Source organism: Antechinus flavipes, chromosome 5 (genome assembly GCF_016432865.1).
Source record: "Antechinus flavipes isolate AdamAnt ecotype Samford, QLD, Australia chromosome 5, AdamAnt_v2, whole genome shotgun sequence".
Taxonomy (NCBI): Eukaryota; Metazoa; Chordata; class Mammalia; order Dasyuromorphia; family Dasyuridae; genus Antechinus; species Antechinus flavipes.
The window spans coordinates 287,391,586-287,410,627 of record NC_067402.1 but is presented as its reverse complement, the minus strand read 5'-3'; the positions used below and the strand labels follow the sequence as shown (position 1 = coordinate 287,410,627).

Sequence of the window (19,042 nt, the reverse complement as noted above, 5' to 3'; positions counted from 1 at the left end):
TCCAGGTACAAAAAAATTAATCTAGCACAGTCCAAGGACTTGGCGCTGCCATTCACAGTACAGAAGAGATCAATTCAAAACCTGCCTGTTATTATACAACTTGGGCAACTCACTTCCTCCTTCTGGGCCTCAGTTTCCACCTTTTAAGAAAAGCTGTTTGTCCTAAATAACTCTCAGGCTCCCTTCTAGCTTGAAAGCTATGAAGTTAAAGCTTCCTGATGATTCCAGTTGTCCCAAAATTGAATGAGTTGACCTCGGAAGTATTGAGTTCTGTCACCGAAGGTATAAAAGAGAAAGGGGACAACCGTTTCATGCAAATTGTATGGTGAGGATTTCAGGTTAGATATGGGTTGATCGGAGGTAGCTCTATTTTACAGACAGGGAAACTGCATTTGAGAGGGATCTCTGAAGTGCCTTCTTACTCTGAGAATCTATGAGACATTATACGCTTTGTATTATGGCATCCGAGGGATTTTATAAATTTCTATCATGTTAGTTCCCAGGACATCAGATACCCAGGATCAAGGAAATGACAGAATCTATCAGCAGAATCTGACTGAAATCGTTACAAGGACAGAGGAACTGGCTTCACTTGAAGCATCCAGAAGGACAAGGACCCACTTTTTCTCCTGCACAGATAGATACAGAAAAATGTCCACCACACCCACCCTTTCCCCATGTCTTGCTGAGATCAGCAATAGCCTCCCTCCCCTCCCCTCCCCAGAGGATGCAGTACCAGCCTCTGGGAGATGGGACAATGGACAAAGGATTCCTTTCAGAACACAGAGACCCTTCTCCATCTTCATCCTAGCTAGTCCCAGGCCTGTGCCCTCAACTCCCACCCTTGTCATCTCATCTGACACTTCCCTCTGGGACACTTGAGAGGGTGGGAAGAATGGCAGAAAGAAGAAAAACAGAGTAAGAAGGGGTGGGGGGAACCCGACAGGCAGACAGAGATGCTCTGGAGCCTAGGGGGTTATGTTAGGAATTTCACCCCCGTACTCCAATCTGGAATGGGGGGGAAGGGAAAGTGGGAGGGAGGGAGGGAGACAGAGAGAGACAGACAGATAGAGAGAGAAAGAGGAGAAGGAAGAAGAAGAAGAAGAAGAAGAAGAAGAAGAAGAAGAAGAAGAAGAAGAAGAAGAAGAAGAAGAAGAAGAAGAAAATAGTAGTAGTACTTTTTAGTTAATAGTAGTAGGGAAGGCAGAATACAGAATGCAAGGAGCATCACAAAAGGAATATTCAATCAACTGATCAGCAAGCCTTAATTAGGCACCCACTTTATACCTGGAACTTTATGGTGGGTGACCAAAAAATGCATCAGTTTCTGCCCTCAAGGACCTTACATTTTAATCATGGAGATGATGTTTGTGTGTGTGTATAGAGATTGAGATAGATAGATAGATGAAGAGGATTGTTTAAAGTTGGAAGGGTAAGATGGGACCAAGATGTTAAGAGACAGTCAATAGACATTTATTAGTTGGCTACTATGTGCCAGGCACTGTGCTAAGTGCTAACAATACCAAAACAAACAAACAAACAACAACAACAAAAAAAAAAAAACCAGCTCTCAAGCAGCTCCGATTATAATGGGGGAAACAACATGCAAATAACTTTACATCATCAAGCTAGAGATAGGTTCAATTGTAAATAGCCAAGAGCGAAAGACACTAGAATTAAGGGAAGGTGGGGAAAGAACTTGAAGAAAGCTGGGGAGATCAGGAGGCAGAGATGAGGAAGGAGAGCATTCTGGGCATTGGGGACAGCCAGAGAAAGTGACCAGTGAGGGGATAGAAGGTCTTGTTCCTAGACCCCAGGAAACAGAGCCAGTGAGAGTCAGAATTTAGAGCCCTTGGATGATTGATGCTGCAAGAGGCTTAAGATCTCAATTTCTTTGTCTGGATAATGGGCAGGAGGTAATAGCAATTACACTATCTACCTCTCAGGGCATTTGATCAGCCTTACATCATCAGTTTTTCCATAGACATAGTATCAACAGAATGAAAGCTCCCTAGGGGCAGGGACTTAGTTTTTCTTGCTCTAACTCCTAAACATCATGGAATCAGAGATATAGACCTAGAAGAGATCTGTTGGTCATTGGGTCTTATTTTACAGATAGGGAAATTGAGCCCAGAAGTTTCTAAAATCCCACAACTAGTCAAGAACTGGCCCATGGCCTCTCTTGAACAGCGACCATTTAGTAAATGCTTGGAGGTTGATTATTGATTATAGCAGTAAAGAAAGCTAAGGAAACATTATAGGCTGCATAAGGAGAAATGAGATGGGGAGAACCAGGGAGTCCAGGAAGGATAGAGTGGTCAGATTTTGCTCAATACTCATCAGACCTTATTTGGATCCCACATTTTAGGCAGGGCAACATAAACTTGGCTGAAGTCAGGACAGTTAGGGGACTGAAAGCTGTATATCAAAAGAACTTGAGATGATCTATCTGGAGAAGAGGGGATTTAAGATGGGCTATAAGAGCAGCCCAAGAAACAGATCCGGCGTTTAGCTCAGAAGCAGCTTCTTGTCAGGAAAGCATGAGTCTGGATCTGTTTGTTACCTGGGAGACTGGGCAAATTCCTTAACTGCCTGCCTCAATTTCCTTACCTGCTAAATGAAAATAATAGAATTTACCTTCCAGGATTGTTGTTAAATGTAAAATGAGATGATATTTGTTAAAAAAAAAAAAAAGTGCTAAACAAATCTAAAAGCATTATATAAATAGTGTTATATGTTAGACTCAGAAAAAGGTTAGATTTGTTTTTCTTGGCTTCAGGAGTAGTAGGAGGATTGGGAGTAGGGAAGGATGGATGGAGTTACAGAGGGAGATTTCTTGAACAATCAGACTTTCCCAAAGTAGAATGGAAGATAATAAAATTCCCTGTCTCCTGGATGTGTTTCCAGGGAGGATCTAGGCTGTTGAAGAAGGGATTCTTGCTTAAGGTTATATGATGAATCAGATGATATCCAAAGTCCCTGACAGCTTTAACATTGTAGATTCTAGGTTTATCCGGAGAGCTGTTTGTTGGAATTTTGTAGGTCAAATCTTATTTGCAAAAGGGGAACCAGTTGGTGCAAAGAGTCCCAAGAAGAAAAGCTTCACCCACCTATGTACAATTCAGGCAGTGGATCTCTTTAGGATAAGCTTTGCCTCCACCCCAAAGGCAACTAATTGGTAAACTGTGGTTGATTCAAAAAGGGATTTTCTCATTCTTCTCTCTTTCTCACCCTCCCCCCTTTTCCTTTTCCCCTCTTCTCTCCCTCTCTCCTTTGTCTCTTTCTTTTTCACTCTCATTCTTTCTCTTCCCACATCTTTCTTCTTTTCCCTTTCTCCTCTCTTTCCTGCTCCCCCTTCCCCACTTTTCCTGCCCTCCCTCCCTTCCCCCTTTCCTCCCTCTCTCTTCTCTCCTAACCTCTCTTTGATGCTGTCACTGACCCAGATCTCCTACTCCAGATGTGCACCGCAGTAAAGAGGGTAAAACATCGAGAGCCCCACAGAGCGAAATGCTGGGGCCATGTCTTGAGTGCCCCCCCCCCTCCCCAGTTTGGGTCCAAGACAGAATGAATTTCCTGTTACACACATTTCATATACACATCATTTTTTTTTTTCTCTTCCTCTTGCTGACTTCTCTGGTTCCAACTAAAATCCTATCTTCTGCAAGAAGTTTTTTCAAGTCTTCTTAATGCTTAGTGCCATCCTGCTAATTATTTCCCATTTATCCTGCATAGAGCTTGTTTGTACAAATTGGTTTGCTTCTTGTCTCCCCCATTAAATAGCAAGCTCCTAAAGAGCGTGCACGATCTTTAGTCCCAGGGCTTAGCACAGTCAGACACTAAGTGAGTGCTTAATAAATGCTTATTGGCTGGCCCACCCAGCTGCACATTAGTAGGGAAAAGACAAACACTTTCCCAACTTTATCACAAACATACCTATACTGGTATATGTCCATCTGAAACACAGAATCAACCAACTGCCCGAGGGATAGGGCAATAGCCACAAAGGAAGCTCTGGGTCATAGACTAATAGAATGTGAGGGGGTGGAAGGAAATGGGGGGCTCAGATCAGAGAATATCAGCTGGGAAGATCTTAGAACAGTGTGTATGTAACAGCTTAATAATAGCTAACATTATAAAGTGCTTTAAAATTTGCAAAGCGCCTTATTTATACTATTTTATTTGGCCCTTGGAACAGAAAAATTCAAAGTCTGAAAGGCTCCCAGGATACAGAATATCAGGGCTGGAAGAGGACTTAGGACATGAATTCTATCTGAAAAGAAAATTATAACAGAATATCAGCTCCAGGAGGGGACTTAGGACATGGAATATTACAACATATAATGTTAGAGTCAATGTGAATCCTGCCTCAAACACTCACCAATCTTATCATTTAAGTAGTCTCCTCCTTTAATCACATCACCAAGTTTGGCCTTAATCTCAATCTTGGATCACTGTCTCCACTTCACTGAACAAAGCTGGGGGAGAAAATAACCCACAAATCTGTGCTGGCTCTGTCCGATACAAATTTATGTTCTCTAACCTCACTGGGCTCTCACCACAGCATGGCAATCCTTTCACAGCTCCTTAATTGATTGTCATTTTAGCAAACATTCCAACATTCAAACCCTTCCATTTCTTTTCAAACCTCTTATAACTCCTCTCCTTCAGCCCTCTCTTTTGAGAACCTTAACTCATAGTTCTCTAAAAAACAGAAAACCAAATTTATCAAGAGCTTTCTCTTCTCTTTTTTATCTAATATCAAGCAGAATTCTGGCTTGTGCCTCCAGCTCCTTCACCCAAGGCTCACTGGTGGCTTCCTGTTGCCCGCAAATTAAAAAAAAAAAAAAAAAACAACAACAACACCCCCAATAGCCTTCACTTGATGCATCCACTCCCCCTAGCTATACGCCTTTTTGTGATTTAATTCCTGAAGAAATCAATCAACAACAAGATTCCATTTCCTCTCAAGCTCTTCTTAATTCTTTGCACTCTGGTTTCTGAGTTCATCTCTTTACTGGAATTGATACCTTCAAAGTTAAAAATGGTTTCTTAATTGCTGAGTCTAAAGGCCTCTCAATTCTCATTCTTTTTCTTTGCAGTCTTGGACACTTAATTTCCCTTTTCTCTTGGATACTCTCTTCTCTCTAGTTTTTGTGCCTCTTCTCTCTTTTGGTTCTCCTCCAACCTCCCTGACCACTCTTCCTCATTCTCCTCTGCTGGACCCTCCTCCAGATCTTGTTCTCTAAATAGGGGTGTCCGTAAGGTGTTGTCCTAGATCCACTGCTCTACTACCTCCAAACTGTTTTGCCAAACTGGTGACCCCATCAGCTCCCCCAGATTCAATGATGATTCTAAAGTCTATTAACTAGCTTGTCATCTGCAAGGACCTTTCAGAAACCTCCTCCAAAACAGAATTTATTTTCTTTCTCTCTATTCTTCTAGTTACTTTCAAAATGAAGCATAAGTCTCACCTTTTAAAAAAAAAAAAAAAAAAAAGCCCTTTAGGGTTAATGCTGAGATCACTCTCACTTTTCACTTTTGTTCGCAAGTTTTCTCCCTCAATGGATTGTAAACTCCTTGAGGGCAGAACCCTGGATTTTTGCCTCCCCTTGTAGTGAGAGTTTAGCACAGTGCCCTAATATAGTAGGTGCTTAATTAATGCTTGTTGACTTATGCAACCTTGAACAAAGCACACAATCTCTGCATAAACAGAATCAGTGATTTCCTCTACAATACCCCAACAAGTGGTCATTAGACCTTTGCTTGAAGCCTTCTCAATGACGGTGGACTCAGCACCTTTCACTGAATTTCTCTGAATCTAAAGAAGTGGATGTCCACGAGCAAGCTACCCTCCTATCTTTCAGCCTCAGTTTCCCTAAGTATAAAATGAAAAAGAGGGGTTGGACCGAGAGCTCTGAGGAACCTCCCCTTCCCCCTGGATGCTTTAATCTTCCTCTTTTCAAATTTCTTCCACAGCCCTTAAAAAACCCTACCATCCATAATGATGTAATCTCACTCTCTTCCATTAGCACACAGGCCTCCTTGCCTCCCCTTACAGAAAGCAATACAGGATTAATGGCACCACTGGGCAGGGTGAGCAGCAGGTCTAGATTTAGAGCTGGAATGACCCCACGGGATCCAAATGTCTCCTTTTATAGAGGAAATAGACCAAAGAAAGGGAATGACCAGGCTGGGTTACATAAATGTAAATGCCTGGGGCGAGATTCGAATGTGGGCCTTCCTGACTCAGAGGGTCTCAATAAGAGGGTTCATAATTTGAACCCAACTCTTCCTCATCTTATCCAATAGATCAAAAAGTAGACAGGAGTAGTAGAGAGGAATGCAGATGGATCTGTGCTACTTACCAGCTGTACATTCTTCCCTGTGCAAGCAAAACCCTTTTTTGCCTCAGTTTCCTCTTCTGCAAAATTAAGGATCCCGAGTGAAGGACCTCTGCAGTTCTCCCAGGGCAGGCATTGGTCAGTGAACCAACACTTATTAGAGGAATACTGAGGCTCCTCCTCATGACTCCAACTCAGGCTTCTATCCCCAGAAGCACCTCAGGCTCCCAAAGGCCAGTTTTAGCCCGATCTCGATTAGTTCCTGACCTCCAGAGCACTTCAAGGTCATTTCCACTTTTACCAGGCAAGCCCCCTCCTCACTTAAATTCAGTCTTCCTCCATTAGAATGTAAACTAGCCCTTTCTCTCTTGGAGAGTCAAAGAGCAACATAACAACCCCAGTTTTTCAGCAGCCCACATTCTAAAGCTGGAGACAAAGAGGAAAGACTGGCTATATGGAGAACATTTAGAAGGTAATTTGCAAGGGGAAGGCACAAGCAGCTGGGAGGGGGCGTGTTGATTTAAATCTTAAAGGAAGGGTCTGGGGACTGGGATGGCCAAGTCTGTAGGAACAGGGAGAAGGGACCAATTACGTTGGTTGTGAAGGTCAAAACCGCAAGATTTGGCCACATGTTGAAGGTGTGGGCTGAGCAAGAAGGAGGCTACAGCTTGATCTCAAAGGTTTTGAGTGATGAGGTGATGGCTAAGGGTACTACTGTCCCTGCTCAGTCTGGGAGAACTGGGGCGAAAGTAAAAATGCAGCTTAGGACTTGTTGGATTTGAGATGCTTACTGAGAACTGGAGCTTACTCAGCAGAGGGAACTCCCAGCTCTGACAGGGAAACACAGTAGATAGATTTAATAGCTATGTGATTTAATAGCAAGCCATTTAACTTATCTCAGTTTCCTCAACTGTAAAATGGGGATAAAAATAACCCTTGGTTGTTGTAAGATTAAAGTAAAATATGGAGATAAAAATAACACTTGGGTTATTTTGCTTTTTATATTATGTTGTAAGATTAAAGTAAAATATGATTTGTAAATCACTTAGTACAAGTGGCTGATTGCATAGTAGGTACTTAATAATCTTACCAATCTTCTTACATCCTCTCTTCAACAACCTGCTTTGATCCAGGGACAACAACCTCCAGGCTGATCCATACACAGACCCATTGCCTCTCAGCTGGGAACATAGTCCCTCCCAGGCTCTGCCTCTGGGCTTTCCAGAAGTCCCAACTAAAATCCCACTTTCTACAAACCTTCTTGAATTCTAATGGCCTCCCACAGTTAATTTTTTCCTATTTATTCAGTATTAACTAGTCTGATTAGCCAGTAATAGGTCAAGCCAAGCCCAAATGGTCCAGGGTTGGGTCCAGATTGACTCAGTAAATAGAAATTGTTTCTGGTTTGCCCATAAATCCAGGAAGTCTTCCCCCTCCCAGTCTGTATTATAAATGGGCATAGCCTCAGTCAAACAAACTTAGTTTAAAAGTACTATGTGGGACCATCTCCGGTCATCTAGATCTATACCTTGCCACTGGACCCAGCTGGCTCTGGAGGGGAAAGTCAGGTGGGTGATCTTGCACAGCCTTCCTTCATCTAGATCCAATTCACTCCCCTGGCGTCATGGTCCTCTACCAGAACAAACAAGGACAGTTAATAGGTACAGCTTTGTTTGCTTGCTGTCCCTACCACAGCCATTAAATTGTAAGGGTAAGACTCTGCCCTTTTGCCTCTTTTTGTTTCCTTGGGGATTAATCTGGAGGTTAACACATAGTAGGTACTTGACTGGCTTAAACTGGAGGCTAATACATAGTAGGTACTTGATTGGTTTAAACTGGAGCCTAACAAATCCCTTCAAGTCTGGTTTACTCAGTTCATGTCCTAATACCTCTCCCAATTTGGTTTCATGTATTCCATTGATGTCCATATTTGTGGTGTCTAGTGGGGTGGAAGTGGGGTGTTTATACAGTCCTTCTCCTTTGACTCTTACATTCACTATCTATGGGACCCTTGGCCAATCCAGTCATCTTTCTGATCCTCATTTTCTTAATCTGTCAAATGGGACCAAGAGATTCGTGTCCCCGACCTTTAAGGGTTTCGGTGAAGAGCTTTGTCACCCTAAAAATGATGCAGAAATGGAGTTGTGCTCCTCACAAACTCTGCCTCTGAGTCAACATCCCCCTTGTCTTCATTCTATTTTTCTGCCAGGCAGCCTGATGTGACTGGAGGAATACTAGAGCTGGGAGGTGGGAGTCCTGCTTGGCAGCCCTACCTCCCGCCACTCACCAGCTGGAGTGTCCACTCCCCTGAAGCCAGTTCTGATTTTTTAAGTAAATGCTGGATAGCTATGGAGCAGGGCAAAAAACAGTAAGGATACCTCTATCAGGCAGGGGGCTGGACAAGATGACTTCAAAGATCTTTTCCTGTGAAAAAGTCCTCCAGAATCTGCCTCCCATTTACTTTTCTGGTCTGACTTTCTAGAACTCCCCTCCACATTCTCTCCATTCCATTCCAACTGTGCTGCTGCCTCGACCTCCTACGCAACATTCCATCTCCCACTTCCAAGATCTTGCAAGCACAGTGCCCCACACCTGGAATGCACTCCCTCCTCTTCACCTCTGACTTAGAATCGTGAGCTTCTTTCAAAACTCAGGTCAAAACTACCTAGCACTCTTTCCTTATTAAAATCATTGTTATTTAAAAAAATAATAATAAAATAAATAAAATAAAATAAAATCATTGTTATTTACATATACATGCAAATAAAATTATATGCAAATGTTTAAAATATAAATAAATAAAATTATATATATAATATAAATTTATATATTTATAATATAGAATACAAATTTATATGTTTATTATATATAATATAAATTTATATATTTATAATATAGAATATAAATTTATCATATATAAAATATAAATTTATATATATTATATATATTTAGTTTAGTTTTATTTACATTTATATCGACACCATAGGGGAAAGGGAAGTCTAAGTGTGGAAACTCCTGCCAACACAGGTGGGCATTTTCTCTGGAGCTTAAGTCTTAGAAAACTGAAGGGTAAAAAGCCTTGCCAGGAGGCGTACTACCAGTACGTATGCTAGAACCCAGGTCTTCCAGTCTGAAACTGATACTCTAGCCACTGTAACACAAATGTAAGCTGCCATGTCTGACTGAACTAAACTTCCTGCAGGGAGACTATGTTTCAATTTTGTCTTTGTATCCCCAGTCCCTTACACAGTATCCAGCATCAATGTGACACTTAATGAAATGTTTGCTGATCTAATGACAGGAAGAAAAGAAAAACCCATCAAGCCTCTGATTATCTAGTCCGGGCTGTCCACCTCCCTCCTTTCCAGAGCAGTTGGAGGGATCAAAGTGAAAATGGGAACATCTGTAACTGGGAAGGAGCTGCTCAAACAGACAAAGGAAAATACTTTTCCTAGAGAGGAAGCAAAGCTTAAGGGTTAGAGTGCTGGGTTTATTCACTCCATCCCATTAGAACTAAGCTCCCCAGCTCTTTTTGTGGAAGGAAATAATTGGAGAAGGAGAGATGTCCATCAACTGGGGAATGGCAGAACAAGCTGAGGTCCATGGAGGTAATGGAATATTGTTTTGTTAAAAAATAATGGACAAGCTGATTTTAGAAAGGCCTGGAAAGGTTTCCAGGAACTGATGCTGAGGGAAAGGAACAGAACCAGGAATACATTGTATACAGTAACAGCAACAATGTGCGATGATCAACTGTGAAAGATTTGTTTCTTTTCAGTGGTTCAATGATCCAAAGCGATCCCAATAGACTTTGGACCGAAAATGCCATCTGCACCCAGAAAAAAAATCTAAGAGATTGAATGTCAATCAACACGTGCCATATTCACTTCTTTTTTGTTTTTTCTCCCTCCCATGGTTTTTCCCTTTTGCTCTGATTTTCCCCCAATATGATTTATAAAGCAATGTGTATTAAAAATAATTTTTAAAAAGAACATAAGCAGGGGCAACTAGATGGTGTAGTGGATAGAGCACCTGCCCTGAAGTGAGGAGGACCTGAGTTCAAATCTACCCTCAGACACATAACTCTTCCTAGCTGTACTTAAACCTAATTGCCTCAGGAAAAAAAAAAAAGAAATGAAATGAAATGAAAAAGAAAGAACATAAGCTCCCTGAGGACAGGAAATGTTTAGTCTTTTTTCCAGACTCCACAGAGCACAATAACTTCACAGAAGATTGCTGATTGATTCAAAGTCAGAGGAACTAGATTCAGGCCTGCCCTATTCTTATTTTTAAATCCCATCATGGCTATCTCTGTGATCTTGGACAAGATAACAACTCCTTGAGCCTCCATTCCCTCCCTTAGCTGTAGAATAAAGAAGAAGGAGCTTTGTCACCTGGATTGTAATCTCTCCTCCCTGGTCTCAGTTTCCTCATATGTCAAATGAAAATCGGATTAGTTCCCGACAAATCCAGAATCATGAGCCCAAGCAAGAAGGCCTCAGCTTCCGGGACAAGGCAGGCCCAGAATATCTGTACAGTTGGCTACACTCTGGCCCATTCCCCTTCGCATTCTATCCCTGAAAGTTGTCTTACCCAGCGGAAGGCAAACTCCTTGAGGGCAGGGACCTTACAGGAGTTCCTAGGTTCACTTTTGTCTCCAGTGTCAGGTATGGGAGGCGTCTAATAAATGCTGATTGCTGGTTGACTGTCCTGGGCAAAACACAGTGCAGAGGACACGGGGTCAGGGCGCTGGCAGACAAAGGGTGAACCCATTACCAGGCTTGGGAAACTGGAGGCTAGCTTCCAGAGCTGCGCGAATGGGAGAGCCGCCAGCACTCCCCTGCGAATCGTACAACAGAGGAGGGAAAACCAGATGTAATTCTGGTCCTGTGGGAGAACTGGAGGGAGCTGGGAGCCGTTGGGGCGGGGAGAAGAGACGGCTAAGGGCTTGGGAGAAAAGGTTAGGAAATAAAAGGCATCTGATGGGGATGAGTGAAGCAGGAAAGGTAGGGAGAGGCAAGGAGGGAATGGTGTCCTCAGTGGCAGAGGGCTAGTGCTCTCCTGGAAGGGCAGAGAGATCAGGCAAAAGATCTGGGGGTCCTGGAGAAGCCTCAGGGATAACTGACTCAAGGGAAGCTGGGTAGCTCAGCACTGAGCCTGACGTCAGGAAGATCCGAGTTTAAATCTGTACACAAACTAGCTGTGGGACCTGGACAAGTGACTTAAACTCTGTCTCTTCACTCTCCACACACACAAACAACAACAACAATAATAATAATAACTGGCTTGGGGGAGAGGATCTGAGTTCAAAGTCTGTCTCACTTATTACCTTAGGCAAACCTTAGCTTGTCTACACAGTTTGAAACATCCAAATCAGGGCTTTTATCTTTAAAAAATCATATTCTTTTACCTTTCCTCCACTATTTTCTACATTGTTCTTGTCTAATAATGTCTATCATTCCCTAATTCCACTGCAAATTTACAATACAAACATGGACCTGAACTCAGGGTCAGTCCTTTTGAAGGCTCAATTTGCTCATCTGTGCAATGGGGAGAAACTACATGCATGAATCCCAGTACTCCCAATGAGGGACTTGTGGGAGTGCTAGGGAAGAGTCAGGAATTGAGGGTCCTTCCCTCCCTCAACTCTAAGGAGAAAACAATTGGAGAGGAGAATGATTTGCTCACCGCTACATTTGTTCTGTCATGTCTGACTCCTCCTAAGACCCCATTTGGGGCTTTTTGGGCTGAGATACTGGAGCGGTTGGCCATTTCCTCTTCCCGCTCATTTTACAGATGAGGAAACAGAGACAGACAGGGTTAAGGGAGTTGCCCAGGGTCATACAGCTAGCAAATATCTGAAGTCGTATTTGAACTCAGGACTTCCTGACCCCTGGCCCAGAGTTCTATCTGCTGGGCCACCTAGCAGCTCTCCACAGCTAGAGGTTGAATTTGAACCTGGCCCTTCCCCGTTCCAAATCCAGTAGTCTGATAGGCCATACTACTTCTTGGACTTGTACAATATCCCCGTGATTAGTTATCCAACTTCTATTTAAATCCCTCTAGTTCCAGGGAACTCATTACCTCACAAGAAAGTCTGGTCCATTTGGGGGAAGTTCCTCCTTCTGCTGAACTGAAATCTAGCTCAATGGTCTTCCTCCCTCTGAACTCACGGAGTGTGTTGACCTCTCCTTTAGGGCAGCCCTCAGATCTAGCTACAAGACCTTCTTGACCCCAGCCTTCCTGCCAGATTTTAACTGTCTCCCTCCGATGCTTTTTCAGACGCTCATTCCCATCATCTCCATCTCCCAGATGCATTTCCATTGGTCAGTCTCCCTCCTGGGCCCCGGAAGCTGGATTTCTCTCCATAATATCCAGTCCATGTTCATCCAGTCTTCATTAACAGGGAACTCATTAACTGCTCCTTAATTGCTGGGGCAAATCACTTGGACCTCAGTTGTTTCATCTGTAAAACGAACAATTTGGGCCGGATTGATCTTGGGAGTCTCTCCATGCTCGGGAGATACGACTGTATGAGTCACTTACACTCGGAGGAGTCTCACGGGGGCTCTGTACAATTGTGGGCTTCGTCCATGACTACAAAGCCAAGTCTAATCCCATGATGCCTCCTGACTGATAACCCCGCCCCCATTCATTGCCCCTAGTTCCCTCTGGGGCCAATCAAGAACAGAATGATCCCCTTTCTCCCTTTACACATTTGATGACGTCTGCCATGAGCTTCCCTAACACCTCATATAGCTTTTTGTTTCAACTACTCTTCCTATATGGCAAAACGTGCAGTCCATTCTGTTACCCTCTTCTTCCTCGCTCCATCTGTCCTTCACCCTATCTCTAGACTCAGATATCACATCCCTAATGGTGCTGGACCTGTGCTTGGAAAGAACTGAGTTCAAATTCAATCTCAGTCACTTACTAGCTGTGAGACTCTGAGCAAGTCACTTGAATTCTGCCTGCCTCGGTCTCCTCATCTGTAAAACGGAGCCAATGATAGCTTTAAGCTCTTTTGAGGATCAAATGAGTTAATATTGTGTAATCCTTAAAAAGCCATCGTCAATTCTAATTATTCTAATCCCTTTTCCACATTCAATTTCATCTTATCACTTACCAGCTTTGGATCACTCAGTGGCTCCCCAAAATTCACTGGCTCGGGTTCACAATCCTTTGCGGGTTTTCACAGCCCATCTGGTCCCACCCGACCAGAGTTTCTGGGTTTCTTTCCTACTTAAGAGTTTTCATCCCGGTTTCTGGGGTCCTTTAGTCAACTGGCTCTCTCACTGTCCACACGACATATCGGAGCACACTCATTCCCACCTCCAAATGCCTCCCCCTCCAGGAAGCCTTCCTGACTAACCCCAACCCACATCGCTCTTCCCTTTCCCTGAACTGACAGTCTCACACACCATCTGTAATGGCATCATCTAGGGCTGGAGATAGCATCACTTTAGGAGGAGGAGAAGGTTGGGGAGAATGTCTCAAGCTGCCCATGTAGGTCGTTTGTTCCTGGAGGGCGGGACTCATTGGAGCACCCAGCTTGGGGCAGGGATTTCCTAGCTGTGTGACCCTAGCCAACTCACTTCTTCTCTGAAAACAGGGTGCTAGACCCTGCCACACAGGACAGTTGTACCAAAGCCCCAGAGTTCTAGACCTAGATCTTAGAATCTAGTCACAGCCTAGCAAGTCTAGAGCTTCCTAAGAAGTTGAGAACCTCATCTCACAGAAAAGAAACTGAGGGCCAAGGAAGTGAAGGGATTTGCCCCAGATGATACAGGTAAATAGTAAAGGTGAGACTTGAATCCAGATCCCCTGACTTCAGGGGGAAAGATTACAAGGTGTTCTATGGTATAAAGGCCAATATTTCCTTTTTGCTTCTCTCCCTGGTCCCTAGGACACCTAATTCAGGGACTCCGATCTGTAGAAGGACTGATAAGCTTCCCGACGACACAAGGAAGAGTTGTTTTAATTACCTCATCCGGTTCCCATCTCCTTTCCAATGGGAATAAATAAACACAGTAGCATGGGACAACCCAGCTCTTTCTGACTTCTTAAGGGCCCAGGTACCTGGTCTCCACCACACCAATGTTACTTCTTTATAGTAGTTAATAATAATAATAATGACAGTTACAATCTATCTCATGTTTATTGTATGTCCAGCATAGTTACAATTCTCACCTCATAACAACCCATGAGATGCATGCTGTTGTGCCCATTTTAAAGATGAGGAAACTGAGGCAGAAGGTTAGTAATTTCCCCAAATTCACGCAGCTGTCTCTGTCTCTGAATGTTATCCTCAATGTCACGATCCCAGAAGCTAAAACCGATTCTCTACATTCATATTCACCACTTGTCCAGGACTTCTCTGGGTTCAAGACTGGCTGTATGATCCTGGCTAAGTATCAGTGCTTCAGAAAACTGAGCCTCTAAATTGCCACACAGAAGACTCTATGGTTTCCTAACCTGGGAGTTTTCTCAATCAGTGAAATCAAAAGTTCAGTCCCTCCCTTCCCCATTCCCTTCCCTCTTTTTTTCTATTAAATCTTCAGAGGGTAGACCTAGGAGAAGAAAACAGGGAAAGTATTTGCAGAGTTTTAAGTGTTGGGAAGAAAACTTGCTAAGAAAAACAGTTCTTTAAAAGTAGAAAGGACTTTTGGTGGAAAGGTAGTGAGTTCCCTGTCAATGTCAAGTCTTCAAGCTCAGCCTGGGGCACCAGTGGTGACCCTGACATCTAATATTGGTGAGATAGACCACCTACTTAACTCCTTCCTTTGCAGGGTTTACTTCCAGTTCTATGCAGCTTCTGGGATGCTCTAAGATCTCGGAGACCCTGGGATTTCACTGGTCTCTTTATGACAGTCGGTTTGGGGCTTTTGGCACAGCTGGAGAGCGGCCGAGTCCGAGCCGAGCGAGTTCCTTTTCTGGAGGGTTTCCTAGCCAGTCCCATCTAGAGCAGGGGATGGGTACAAGGGCAGAATCTCACTTCAAGGAGAACAGGCAGGACTGCTGGGAGTGGGAGAAGGGGGAAGGAACATGGAACCCCAAATGGAGAAGGGGAAAATGGTCACTGAGATGCTCAAGCTTGGGGTGGAGGGTTTTCAGGGCCGCAGAGCTTAAAAAACAGAGAGACCAGTTTTCATGGATTCTCTCTGGGGCTCCCTGGGAATGGATTCTGGCTCGGAAACCAGATGTGCCCAGGAAGTCTTGGTTAGAAAGGGAGGGAAGCCAGTTCTGGGCACATCTGACTGTCCTCCTTTCCCCTGGCTGCTCTGAGCTGATGTCACAAGCCTCGGGCTCCTTGCTCTAAGTGTTTCTGTATCTTTACATAAAGACTGAAAACTGGGGACTGGATCGTGCTCCCAAGCTCCCTCCTGTATGAGTCCCTTGGCATTCTGTCTGGACTCTCCCCTCTGTTCTGCCTTCCTTTCCTGGACCTTCCTCCATGGAAGAGGGGAGAAAGGGGTGAGGGATCTAGGTCCAACCTTGGGAATGGTGAAAATCACTCATCTCACCAGGAGTCAGCTGCAGATGCAAGGCACCTCTCTGTCTCTCTGTCTCTGTCTCTGTCTCTGTCTCTGTCTCTGTCTCTGTCTCTCTCTCTCTCTCTCTCTCTCACACACACACACACACACACACACACACACACACACACACACACACACACAGAGTCATTTACTCTCTCAGCCCACCCCACCCCAATTCTCCAGAAGACCTACAAGACTGCAGACCCAAGGAAGGTTAGAGTTGCTTTAGTAGGGAAGGGGAGGAGCCAGGTTTCCCCTTTACCTCTACATCCCTGGCCTTCCTCACCTCCTTCCCCCCCACCCCCCAGTCAGCAGAGGCCCTCCACAGCCATCTCCTACCCCCACCCCTGAGGCTGCTGCAGGCTTGGCACACATGCCCAGCCAGTGCCCTGGGGGGGTTGGGGGGGAAGGGTGCCAAGCAGATGGGCTTCCTGCTGCATCAACCAGCATTCAGGTGGGGGAGGGAGTCAGAGGGAGGAGATGGGGAAGGGCTAAGGGCAGAGAAATCTTTCCCCATCCCCCACTGCAAGCTCCAGGCCCTTTCCTCATCTCAGTCAGAGGGTCTGGACAGAGGCCCCAGTCACACAGACAGACTAGCCAGGTTGTTGGGGAGGGGAAGCTCTGCTAAGGGACTGAAGGCTTTCCTCCCCATTCCCACTTCAGATGGGGAGGGGGAGATGGGGAGTCTCAGCTGTTGGGGGGGATGGGAAACGCTGGTTGACTCCAAGTGGAGGATTCCTCACCCCATGGCCCCCTCACCATCTAACACCTGAGAGAGAACTCACGGTTCCCCCTCCCTACACCCAAGCACCCCTAACTCTCAACCCAGGTGAGGGAGGGCAAGGGGGACAGACTAGAGAAGGCTAAGAACACGGTAGGGGGCTTCCTGATGTAGGAAGGTAACAAGGGAAGGGGCCGAGGATGGAAGAGGCGGGGAGCTTGCAGGAAGGAGGTTTAAAGGGGGGGGGGGGGGGAGATGAAAGGCCTAGGAGGCCGGGAGCAGATGGAGAAGGGAGATGGGGGTCCGAGGATTTGAGGGGGGGTGGGGGGAGGAGAGGGGAGGCTGAAGGTGGGGCTTGGAAGGCCTAGAAGGCTGCGGAGAGGAGCGGAGGATGCGGCGTCCGTGCGCCCTGGGTGGGGGGTGAGGGGGGAGCTGGGACCCGGACGCCTGGCACTCACCCATCGCCCACCGGCTCTCAGCAGCTGCAGCGGCGGCCGTGGCGGAGGCGGCGGCTCCCGGGCGCCCCGGGCCCCAGGCGGGGAGATGCTGAGACCCGGCGCCGCAGCAGCTTCTCCTCTCCCCACCATGGCCGGCTCCGGCGGCGGCGGCGGCCGCCCCCTGGCATCTCGGGGCTGCCCCCTCCCGGGGAGCCCGGCGGCGGCGGCGGCGGCTCCCACACCGACCCTCGGACGGAGCGACCCCTCCGCCCTGGCTGGGGACCTCGACGAGGTGGGGAGGGGGCGGAACCGAGGCCAGGGCAGGAACAAGGACCCGGAGGAAAGGACGGAGGGAAGGCAGGAGGGAGGCTGCCCCGGGATGAAGGGAGGCTGCCCAGGGATGGAGAGAACGGGCCCCGCGGCACCGGCCGCGATCTCCGACATAAATAGATGGGAGAGCTTCCCGTTGGAGCTCTGCCCGCCCGTCCTGCCCTCCCCCACCTCCTCCTTTCTCTCCTCCCTGTCTCCTCTCCCCCTTCTCGTCCTCCTCCTCTTCCTCCTCCTGCTGCCCCCAGAGCCGCCGGGGCGCAATCGGCAAGCTGGACGCCCCCGGAGCGGGGGCTCAGGCGCCTCCTCTTCTTCCCTGCCTTCCTCCTTTCTTCCCCGCCTGCCTGGGCTGGGGGCCGCACGGGCCCCCGCTCCCGGCCGCCCTCCTCTGGAGCGCCTGGCGCGCGTCCGAGTGCGGGTACGGGTGCGGGTGCGCGGCGAGGGAGGGAGGGACTGAGGCGGGGGGGGGGGGGGGGGGAAGCCGGCTGGCGGGCGCGCGGACTGGGGGGTGGGAGGCACGCCTCTTCCAGTCCGTCCTCCGTCTCCCAGCTAGGCGCTCACTCCCGCCGACCCCATTCACCCGCCTCTTCTCTCCCACCCCCCACCCCCATCCTCCTCCCTCTCAGCCCCGCCCCCTAGCCGGGCTTTGGGGGTGTGCGCAGGTATCTCCTGCCTCCGGCTCCAATCCCGCCCAGCCCCCCTATGGCGCCTCCCCGCCCCCCACCGCAGCCCCCTGTAGCTGGAGGGGAAGCGGAGCACGTTCTCTGCTTCCCCACTTGTCTCCCCTCCCTATTTCTTTCCTTTCCCTCCTTCTCTTATTCTCCCCCCTCCCGTCCCACTCTCCGCGAGTGGAGGGCATACAAAGGAACGCCTTGTGTGGGGAAAAGGAAAGGGGGAGGGTGGAGGGTCAGGGTAGGGGGCTCGGCGGGGGAAGAACGAGGCTGGAGAGACTACTGGTAGAAGAGGGGTGGGCTTGGGGGAGGGTCTGCCCTAGGTAACCAGTGGGACCGGCCCGAGCTAGCCTCCCAGTGCGCCCTGGGAAGAGAGAGAGTTCTCTCGGGACGATCCGGGCCCCTCCTTCCAACTCTTCATCCAGGATTGGGGGCGGGGGAGGAGAAGGGGGTGTCGGGGAGAAGCCTGGAGAAAGCGGGGCAGGGGTCGCCTTCGCCGCTCAGGAGCTCAGCGCTTGCAGTAATTTGGTTGGTTCCCCTGTTGACTTCCCTTGGGAAGGGGGAGGGGGCCGGTGGAGAGGAAGAGCTAGATACTGGTCTGCCATCTACGCCACTTAGGCGCAAATCAATTCGCCAAGCATTAATTAGGCGCTTGCTGTGTGTGAAGCCCGTGCGAGGATTAGGGTAATGTTACGGCGAGGACGCTGCATTTTGGAGTAGTGGGCCTGGGTTCGCATTTCAGCTCACTGTGCCATGTTGGGCACGTCAAGCCATTTCTGCGAAATGCAAGGGCCGGGCCAGATAAGACCTATCCTTGTCTTCCTGGCGATGGCCACTGCCCTTCTTTGCCCTCTGGAGCTGAGGACTGTGTTTAGAACTGGCTCAGTGGCCAGAGATTCTGCCCTTTGGACTCGCAGGGAAGAGAGCCCCTGCCCCGCTTCCTTTGTCCCGGGAGTGGGGCGGGAAGGAGGCTTTCGGGAAGAAGGCACCAGATCTGGGGACTGAGGCA

The 19,042-nt window shown here is 47.3% G+C and overlaps 1 protein-coding gene across 4 annotated transcripts in view; it reads right to left on the bottom strand.

The window, feature by feature from the left end:
• MGAT3 (beta-1,4-mannosyl-glycoprotein 4-beta-N-acetylglucosaminyltransferase) overlaps positions 1–19,042 on the bottom strand; it is a 61,251-nt gene that overhangs the window by 17,002 nt on the left and 25,207 nt on the right. The window contains exon 1 of one of the 4 annotated variants that reach the window (XM_051962037.1): positions 17,057–17,172. The exons of 2 other annotated variants lie outside the window; for them this stretch is intronic. The gene's annotated coding sequence lies outside the window, so the exon portion shown is untranslated. Of the gene's footprint in view, positions 1–10,934; positions 11,138–17,056; positions 17,173–19,042 lie in introns of those variants that run through there. One more of the 4 variants, XM_051962040.1, reaches the window with a different exon arrangement.